General features: G+C 46.8%; 1 long non-coding RNA gene, 1 other non-coding gene and 1 pseudogene across 2 annotated transcripts; all 3 read right to left on the bottom strand.

Annotated features, from left to right (window-relative positions):
* Nucleotides 1-315: 315 nt before the first annotated feature.
* On the bottom strand, nucleotides 316-1,303 carry LOC103632965 (putative H/ACA ribonucleoprotein complex subunit 1-like protein 1; annotated as a pseudogene).
* Nucleotides 1,304-8,162: 6,859 nt separating this feature from the next.
* Nucleotides 8,163-9,152, bottom strand: LOC115032956 (MIR169kHG). Its single transcript, NR_163724.2, has 2 exons — nucleotides 8,868-9,152; nucleotides 8,163-8,467 (listed from the first exon to the last, which is right to left on the bottom strand). It is a non-coding gene; the product is annotated as an MIR169kHG (long non-coding RNA).
* On the bottom strand, nucleotides 8,918-9,050 carry MIR169k (microRNA MIR169k). The gene has a single exon (NR_121089.1). It is a non-coding gene; the product is annotated as a microRNA MIR169k (primary transcript).
* Nucleotides 9,153-9,407: the final 255 nt, after the last annotated feature.

Below are 9,407 nucleotides of genomic sequence, written 5' to 3'. Positions count from 1 at the left end.
GGGTTTGCTACCTGGAGTCATCGAGCTTGGGTGTGGACTTCTTCTCGACGCCGAGGACAACGGTGTTCGTGCCGCGGAGGGCCTCAAGAGCGTACTCCACCTAGAAGATGTGGCCGTCGGGGGAGAAGATAGTGATGGCGGGGTCGTAGCGGGCCATCGTGCTGGCATCGTCGGCGGTTAAGGTTTGAGCTTGTTTTTCGGGCGGCGGTGGTGCACTGCTATTACAAGGACCTCACTACAAGACTACAAATATGACCTCACTACAAGACTACAAATATGCAAAATCGCGCACCAAATCCTCACCGTCTATAAGCAAAACACCTTCAACAAGCTACGCCAATATTATTGCTCTTACCACATTAGAAATGCACCACAACCTCGAGTACCCACGAGGACGTAAAAAAGAGTAGTTTTTTTAGATTAGGGAGGCGAGGAGGTGCTCACGGATTCGTTGATGGGGCCGAAGATCTCTTCAACCTTGCCAATCTGGGTCTTGTTCTGCAGATAGATGGGCGCGTTGAAGTAGGCCACCTTCTCGTTGGTGAGCTTCGTCAATGCCTCCCCCTCGCACGCGTGCAGGAACGTCGAAACCTCTGCGCACGCCAAGACAGACAGAAACCCCACCAGAAGGTCAGAAAAACGAGAATACCAGAAAAGGAGCCAATACCCTGACGGGGATGTGGGTAGGAGTATGGGCGGGAGCGCGCCGTCGAACCGGTTGTCGGCGAGGGACAAGGACGCAAGGAAGGGGAGCGAGGACAGAAGCGCCGCTAGGAGCGCGCCAGAGTAGCCCGCGGGGTCGAGCGCGACGGCGGTGACGCGGAGGTAGGAGGAGTTGGCGGCGGGAGGAGTGTAGCAGCGGACGCCGCACGGGAACGCCGCGCAGGGGTCGCGGGAGAAGTCCCACGACGAGAGACAGGAGTGGGGCGGGACCGAGGACGCGGCCACGGCGGACCTCAGCGCCGCGAGCGCCGCCTTGTCGCCCGGGAATGTGGCCCCGAGAGCGGACAGCGCCGTGTGCCGGAGCGCGAGCAGGAGAAGGGATAGCAGCGCGAGCAGGACGCGACGACTAACCGAAGCCATTGTTGCATCGATCGAGGAGACGAGGACTGCTGTGGCGCGGCCTTGAGTATGGGTGGCACCGACCGACGACCTTCGCGGGCGGGCCCTCGTCGCGGAACCCGCCGCCGAAGCGGCCCCCGCCGCCACCCCGGCCACCACCGCCAAATCGGGCCCTGCCGCGGCCCCGGCCTCCTCCTCCGCCGAACCGGCCACCACCGCCTCGCCCTCTCGGTGGTCGCATGGCGCGCGGTGTGGTTCTGGGCTCGATCCGCGGAGAGGAAACGGCGTCGCGGCCGATCCGCTCTGAGACGTGAAGACCCGCCGAGGCCACGTCGGGGTCGATAGCCTCGTCTTGCGGGGGAGGAAGGCGTCGATGTCGGGAGGGTGGGCGGGGATTGCGGCGAGCGGGGGGCGTCGATGTCGGGAGGGTGGGCGGGGATTGCGGCGAACGGGGGGATTGCGGCGGGCGTAGAGGCGGGGGCAGTCTACATTAGAGTCTTAATAGTTAGTAGAGATTGTATATTAGGAGTTCTGGGCTTCTAATAACTAAAGGAAGCCCATGCCAGACAGTGCAATCCGGTCGAGCCGAACGAGGTCCAGACGTCTATAAAAGAAAATCTGTAGTGCTAGGGTTCAGTTTTTCACGCCCTATCTCGATTCATTAGCGACGGCGGTTGCCTGATAGCGCGCGCGGCGGTGGACCCCCGACCGGTGGCTGCGGTGGCCGCGGCTCCCCGACCTCGAAATGCGGTGGCGGCGGTTCCCAGGCCGACGGCGGCGGCCCCCGATCCAGAGGGCGAGCGACGACAGTGCCCTTGTGCGGTGGCGGCGGTTCCCAGGCCGGTGGCCACAACTCCATTACCTCGACGCGCGGTGGCGGAGGTTCCTCGATCCGGAGTAGTGGCGGCGGTTCCCCGATCCAGAGGGCGAGCGACAGCGGGGCCCTTGTGCGGGCAAGCGGCGGCGTCCCCGAAGCCTCGAGGAGGCGACACTTCCAAGGCCGGCGAGCAAGCGACGCCCGTCGACGTGCGAGCGATGGCGACGCATGAGGCGCGATGTTCGAGCGAGCGACGTCACGGAAGGCGCGAGATGCGCGCAACGATGATCCCGCGTGATATCATCCGATCCGGCGCAGTTTTCTTTTCGATTATTGTGTTTTATGCCTAGCACATATATTATTTACGCTAAAAATTGTACGATTTTATGCTTGAACACAGAGTTCGTATATCAGTTTACTGCATGCACATTGGAAAGGTAATTCCTTGATTTATGTTATTCGTAATTTGCGCGCATGCAATGGAAACTCCCACGATTTTGCCATAATTTTTGGATCTGTATAAAAATAGAAACCGCATGCATGCGGTTGCCATGTTTTTCGGATCTGTCATAAAAATAAGATCGTAATAACAACCTACTAAAGCTACCAACCTCTAATTGACTCGATATTTACGATTATAATTGAGAGATTTTATTCGCAAAACTTAAGGTTTTTACGCTCCACCCGGAGATGCGTCCACCAGTGAACAACATGCCAGATTTTTTATGCAGTGTAAGGAATTGCATAAATACCTACACCGTGTAGTATAATTTGTTTCAGTATACATCATAAACTAGTTCTAATGCGTTTTAGCTGCATGGCTGTTGGAGGGATCCTATATTTATGAAGGAAATAAAACATTAAATGCGTTTTTTGTTTCTATGCATGCAATTCATTTCCCTTCATTGCATATTCTTTCCATCATAAATTCGTGTGCATGTAGCTGGTAGCAGATTTTTACGCAGTATACCGAATTGCATAATTATCTACACAGTGTAGCATATTTAGTATCAGTATATATCATAAAATGTCATTACGAGTTTTAGTTGCATGTCTGTTGCAGCGATCCTAAATTTATGGAGGAAATAAAACATTTAAAATAGAAACTGCCACACATATCTTTCCTAAATTTACGCGCATGCAATGGAACGTGTTGCCATTCATGTGACTGCCATATTTTTCGAATCTGCCATAATTTTAGGATATGTATAAAAATATAAACTGCATTCATGCGGCTGCCATATTTTTCGAATCTGCCATAAAAATAGGATCGTAATAACAACCTACCAGAGCTATCAATCTTTCACATTGGCCAGGTATTTACGCTTATAATTGAGAGATTTTATGCTTAAAACTTAAGGTTTTTACGCTACAACCTAGATATGCGTCCACCAGTGAACAACATGCTAGATTTTTTACGCAGTGTACCGAATTACATAAATATCTACACCGTGTAGTATAATTAGTATAAGTATAAATCATAAACTAGTTCTAATGTGTTTAGGTGCATGGTTGTTGGAGGGATACTATATTTATGAAGCAAATTAAACATTAAATACGATTTTTTGTTTCTATGCATGCAATTTATTTCCTTTCATTGCACATTATTTTCATCATAAATTCGTGCGCATGCAGCTGGTAACAGATTTTTACGCAGCATACCGAATTGCATAATTATCTACACAGTGTAGCATATTTAGTCGTATATATCATAAAATGATCCTTACGTGTCTAGCTGCATGGCTGTTGCAGCGATCCTAAAATTATGGAGGAAATAAAGCATTTAAAAATAGAAACCGCCACACATTTTTTCCTAAATTTACGCGCATGCATTGATCGTGTTTGACTCATGCTTGCATTCCTTTTTTTGCGCTAACAGACGTGGGGCAGGTGGCGCACCCGACAGGCTGGTTGTGCGCGCTGGGTTGAACCAGTTTGTAGGGGTGGTCGGCCTGAACTTTCTTTAACTATTGTAAGCCTAGGACTCCCGTTATACCTACCCTATATACATATATAGGGAAGAGGTAATGGAAGCCCTGGGCTTCCGTTAGTGGACGAAGCCCCAGCCAGGAGGCCGATCGGGTCGCGTTCGGCCCACTGGACGCCAGCTTGCGTCAGCCATGCATAGGATAGCAACGTATCCCGGCTGAGACGCTGCAACCGATATACGCACGCATAAAGGTATGTGGAAATATGCATAACTCATGCATAAATGGAAAAGTTTCTGCCACGATTCATGGGAACGAATATTTGCATGTGCATGCCGGTTTACGATTGCATAACGCTGTGAGACATGATAGCGTAAACCATGCAACATTTAAAATCTCCAACAGCGTTTACGACTGCATAATGACATGTACTTGACAGCATAAATCATGCAGTATGTGGTTCTGGTTCTGGCTCGGGCGGATTCCAGCGTAAACCGTGGGCTAAAACAGCGTAATGAGTGCGAAATTTAGCGTAAATCCTATATTTGTTTTGTAACAGCAAATGGGGCCTAAAATTACGGCGTGAAAATCGCGTGCAGCCGATCGTGAGCGGGGTCCTGGCTCGGGCCGATTCCAGCGTAAAACGTGAGCTAAAACAACATAAATGAGTACGAAATTTAGCGTAAATCCTATATCTGTTTTGTAACAGCAAACAGAGCCCAAAATTATGGCGTGAAAATCGCGTGCAGCCGATCGTGCGCGGGCGCTGGCTCGAATGATTTCAGCGTAAAACGTGAGCTAAAATAGCGTAAATGAGTACGGAATTTAGTATAAAACACACGCACAATCTCACTTTGCAAGAGATTGTTGTAAAACACATCAAAAAGTGTCATAAATTTGGCGTAAAACGCAGTAAGACTGTTTTTTTAATGAAAGCATAAAACACAACAAGAAGTGTCGTAAAATTTAGTTTGAAAATGCATAAATCATGATGGTCTCATAGGGCACTTGTTTTGTTCACAGTATATCAAAATATAAAGCACAACGATATTTTGCCAATATTGTTGCATTCATACACGATTTATTTGACATGACAAAAAACGAGGAGCTAAGCCCTGTCTTCGGTACTTCAGACATTTGGAATCATTAGCCTTTAGCTAGGTCGTGGTCCGAAATGGAAGAATCGCTGCTTGGCTCTTATCAAAACAGGTCTGTGTAAGCCTGTATAAATCATAAAGACACGTCAGAATAAGCATAAGTAAATCCACGAACCTATATACCAGTTTAATCAATAGGGAAAATGGAGGAGTAATTAAGTCACAACAATTAGCTAGTTTATGTCCCTTACAAAACAATGCAGCTGGAGAAGCCTAGTGGACAATAATAAGTTGTGAACCTATATAAACCCTATAGGCCGTAGCAAGTGCTAATATCATAAATTAACCCATGAGATACTATATTTTTCGAAGAAAGTGAGGACATTTCTTTCTTTAATAACCTTAATTTACAAAAATACAATGGATAAACTGCCAGCAAGTAAGGACATTTCTTTCTTTAATAAACTCTGTTATGCATACTTCCAATATTGCAGGACTTGAGAATCAAAGCCCTATTATGCACATATGCTGAATACAAAATTCATTCTTTTTCTTGAACCCTCCCTAACACATAGCTGTAATACTTAAGTTGTCTCTACTAGAAATTGTATAACTAAAGAATAACAAATCTTACCGTTCAAAAGGCTGGTGAGGTTGCCGAACAGCGCCGGGTGGAGCACGCCGGAGAGCAGCTAAGTCGAGCAGCTTCACCTGTTGATGCTGCTTCAATTTCAGCTATTTCTGATATTTCTCCATTAATACCACCTGTAAAAGTATAATTATATGCAAATATGGAAGATAATATGATTGATTACTCTAATTCACCATTTTTTCGCCAGCATACTGAGATCAGTCTTGTTCAGCTATTCACGAGTCGTGTCACTACTTTCCTTAGTAAAGCTCAACAGAAAATGGTATAATGATTAAAAGCATTCACCTAATAGACTAGAACAACTAAATACTACCTAGAAATTATGGTTTTATGATAATACAATGATGCTAAATGCTGGCGGAGGTGGGTGTAGCATATGTATGCACTATTACAAAAGGAAGGTTTAAATTTAATAACTTGAAATTGTATAATAGTACTTCAAATTACAAATCTACATGCAATTATCATATTTTCCAACTAATTTCCAGAACTATATTGGTAGCAAAAATTTAGAAAGCCTGACCACATGTATGTCCAAAACAGGAAGCACTAGATGTAACAGAAGTAGTATTACCTCAAAATTCTATTATATCGTTATAATATATTCACAGGTAATTAGCTGATTCTATTATATCACCTCACAATTTCATCATTTCTCTTCAATCCTGAAATGATACTTTGGGCATACTCAAGCAGCTCTTCACGTTTCACCTGTTCACACAGATATTGTGAACCATTGTACACTTTATAGAATCAGAACAATACAATAGACATTAGGGACTCTATTGATGTATTGATGTGCAGGCCACATATTAGTAATGAGATTAAATGAGGGCCCCAAGTCTAGATAAAAACAATCAAAAAACTAAATCTGAAGTAATAAAAATAATAACACAATAGTTTCTAAACCACTGCATATTAGTCTCTAATCTTGACCAAAACCAATATGGTACTGAAATAAGTAAATAGTCCTTACCTGAATCTCTCGTTGGGGACTGGAGAGGAATAAGTAGGCGCATATCTGGCGACCATGGATTTCCCTGGCCATTCCCGTGCACCGTCAGGGAATAATTTGGTGGGGAAGCTCGATGCCTTGCTCACTCCTTGCCTCCAAGATGGACTCGACGGCGGCGGCCGGATGCGCACCCGTAGGCGGTCGGACCCGCGGCTGGCGGCAGAGCGCACGCCCGCGGCTGGCAGCAGAGCGTCCGCGGATCGCGGCCGAGCCCGCGGCTGGGGCTAGGCCCCGCGACGACGGCCACACCTGAGCCCCCAGGCGACTATGGCTGCTGCTGTTCCAAAACTGTGGGCGCACACAGATTTGAGGTCGGGTCCTTTCACGGCAGCATCACAAATGGTTTCCGAAAGGTATCAAGGAATGGTCCATACGAGAAACTATTAAGCAGGATCGGGATCAGGTCACCTGAAGCTGGAGGGTGTGAAGGAGGAAGTTGCGGACGATCTCGGTCTCGCCGTGCATGAGGAAGGCGAGCGCGGAGGGCACGAAGTCCCTGATGAAGACCTGGTCGTAGTTGAGCATCTCCGTGCACTCGGGTCCTCCCCCGCCACCGTCCCCACGGGCTCGCCGCAGTAGCTGGGTGGATCTGGATCTGGGGCAGAGCGGTGGTTTGAGGTGCTTCAGATCGGGGAATGGGGCTCGGCAGCCGCCGCCGCTGAAACCCTAGTCCTTTCGGGCAAAGCAGTCGTCGCGGTCGGTTTTATATGATAGTACAGGAAGTGGTTTCAGACAGTATGACAAAATAAGCGTAAACTTGTGTACAACATGCGCATACCAAAAAAGTGTGTAAACCACAATTGAGCATAACACGTAGTTATAATTAAGTAGGTGGTACAGTGAGCCAAAAAGTCTGCGCACCTGGTCGGTACGGTGCGGTCCGCGCACCTAGTGGTTTGCTGGTCGGGTCTTCCAATAGTTAGAGAGAGCTCAGGGCTCTAAATACTATATATATATAGTTTGCCTGAAAATGTAATCTCACCATATCCATTATATTCTTCCCAATTTTAAGAAATAACCGAGTCCATCGTGCATCGGACCAAATAGGCTCGAGCCAAGAAGGTACAAAAAACTTTTGGACCGTATCGTGCTAGCCTAAAATGTAGAAACAGCGGTCCAGCCCGGCCCTAAAACATGTCGTGGCTTCGTTGGGTCGTGCACGGCTCAAGCTCGGCCCATATATTTGAATCATATAAAATTCAAATTTTACAACCACATAAAATCTACAACTTACTAAATTAAAGATATTAAACAATATGAGTATCATTTGACCGCATAAAGTCTAAATATTACAGCCACATTAAGTTTGTAACTTACTAAATTAAAGAATTAAACAATATGGATCTCATTGGGTTGTGCCGGACCATGCGTGTGTGTCGTGATGGAGCCCGACGAGCCGGAATTTAAGTCCGGCCCAGACCCGGTGTTAGGCTGTGCTAGCCCGGTCCATATTATTTTGTGTCGGTGTGTATTTTAGACTTCTGTTTTTTTATCCATGCTCGTGCTGGCCCATATTTTCCACACTAGCACTATGACACTATGTTGCGTTATTTGAGAGAGTACTGAACTAGTATAAACTCTATGTACCATGTGCCACAATTCTAGATCTGTTATTAGTGGATACAATGTTGCATCATCTTTATCGTTGATACTGTCAGTTAAATTTGGTGCATCTGCCGGAGGATCGTACGTAAGAAAGCTCTAACTAAAGGAAGTATTCCATTGCATAGCCACCTCTCTCTAGCTTCACTCTGTGCTCTGAAGCAGCAAGAAATAAATGAACAGGGGGAGGAGGGGCAAATAAGTGCCGTCAAACTCATGAATTGGTCTCTGACCATCGTCGTCCTGTCATCTGCACCCTTCGCGTGTTCGTTCCCCGTTTCCCTTCGTTCCTGGCTGTATAGGTCACAGAACACACCAAGGTTGTGACGAGAGAACATAGACGGAACGGAACCGTGTTTCCAAAAGAAAATATTTGTAGGTTATTTAGGGTCATGTTTGGAAGCAATCTAGTTTTTTAAAAATCTAGTTTATATCTCTAATTTCTAGAAACTGGGTTATAAAAATACATAGTTTATGATGTTTGGAACCACCTTATTTTTCATAAATTGGTTTTAGTTAGGAATGGCTAGCTTCTTTGTTTCTAATTCTTTGTTTCTAAGAAATTGGGAATCTGGTTTTTATAAAATGGAGTTTAAACTATTATATTTAGAACCAACTTAATTTTCATAAATCAGTTTCTCAGTGCTTCCAAACAAGCCCATAGACAAAAAAAAACTAGATGTTCTTTGATTACCGGCGTGAACGAGTCGGGTTGAAGAAATAGAAGAGACGAGCCTGGCATGGTGGATGAGAGCCGCTCGGGCTAGCCAAGGAGACTGCCTGCGATCGACAACCACAAGCAGAAGAACAGCGTCCTCTGCGACTGATGGAGGCCACAGGCAAGTCATCCTTGGCTACCAGAGCAGTGCTCTCATCGCCATGCGAGGCCCCTCCTCTCCTGCTCTGTACAGAACCATGCTAGGAGTTACTCTGACGGTTCTGATCTAAAACTTTCCCGATTGGGGGCTGGTCGATGGTTGCTGCGCCACCTCGCCGCGCCCCCATTTATAGACTATAGTATAGCGGTCACGGATCGGGTTGACGCCGAAAAGAGTGGGCCGGATCAAAGCGGCCCATGCCGCTCGCCGCACAGAGATATCTTGATCTTTCCCTTTTTGGGCAATGCACATGGCCCGAATATGTTCTCCTCCGTCGGTAACCGTAATGATTTGTTCGGTGCCCATGCTGATTGCATGCCGATCGCCCCCGCGTACCATGCAGCTCGGTCGCGTGA

The sequence above is a fragment of the Zea mays genome, chromosome 7 (assembly GCF_902167145.1).
Source record: "Zea mays cultivar B73 chromosome 7, Zm-B73-REFERENCE-NAM-5.0, whole genome shotgun sequence".
NCBI lineage: Eukaryota > Viridiplantae > Streptophyta > Magnoliopsida > Poales > Poaceae > Zea > Zea mays.
This window is presented reverse-complemented; position numbering and strand designations above follow the sequence as displayed.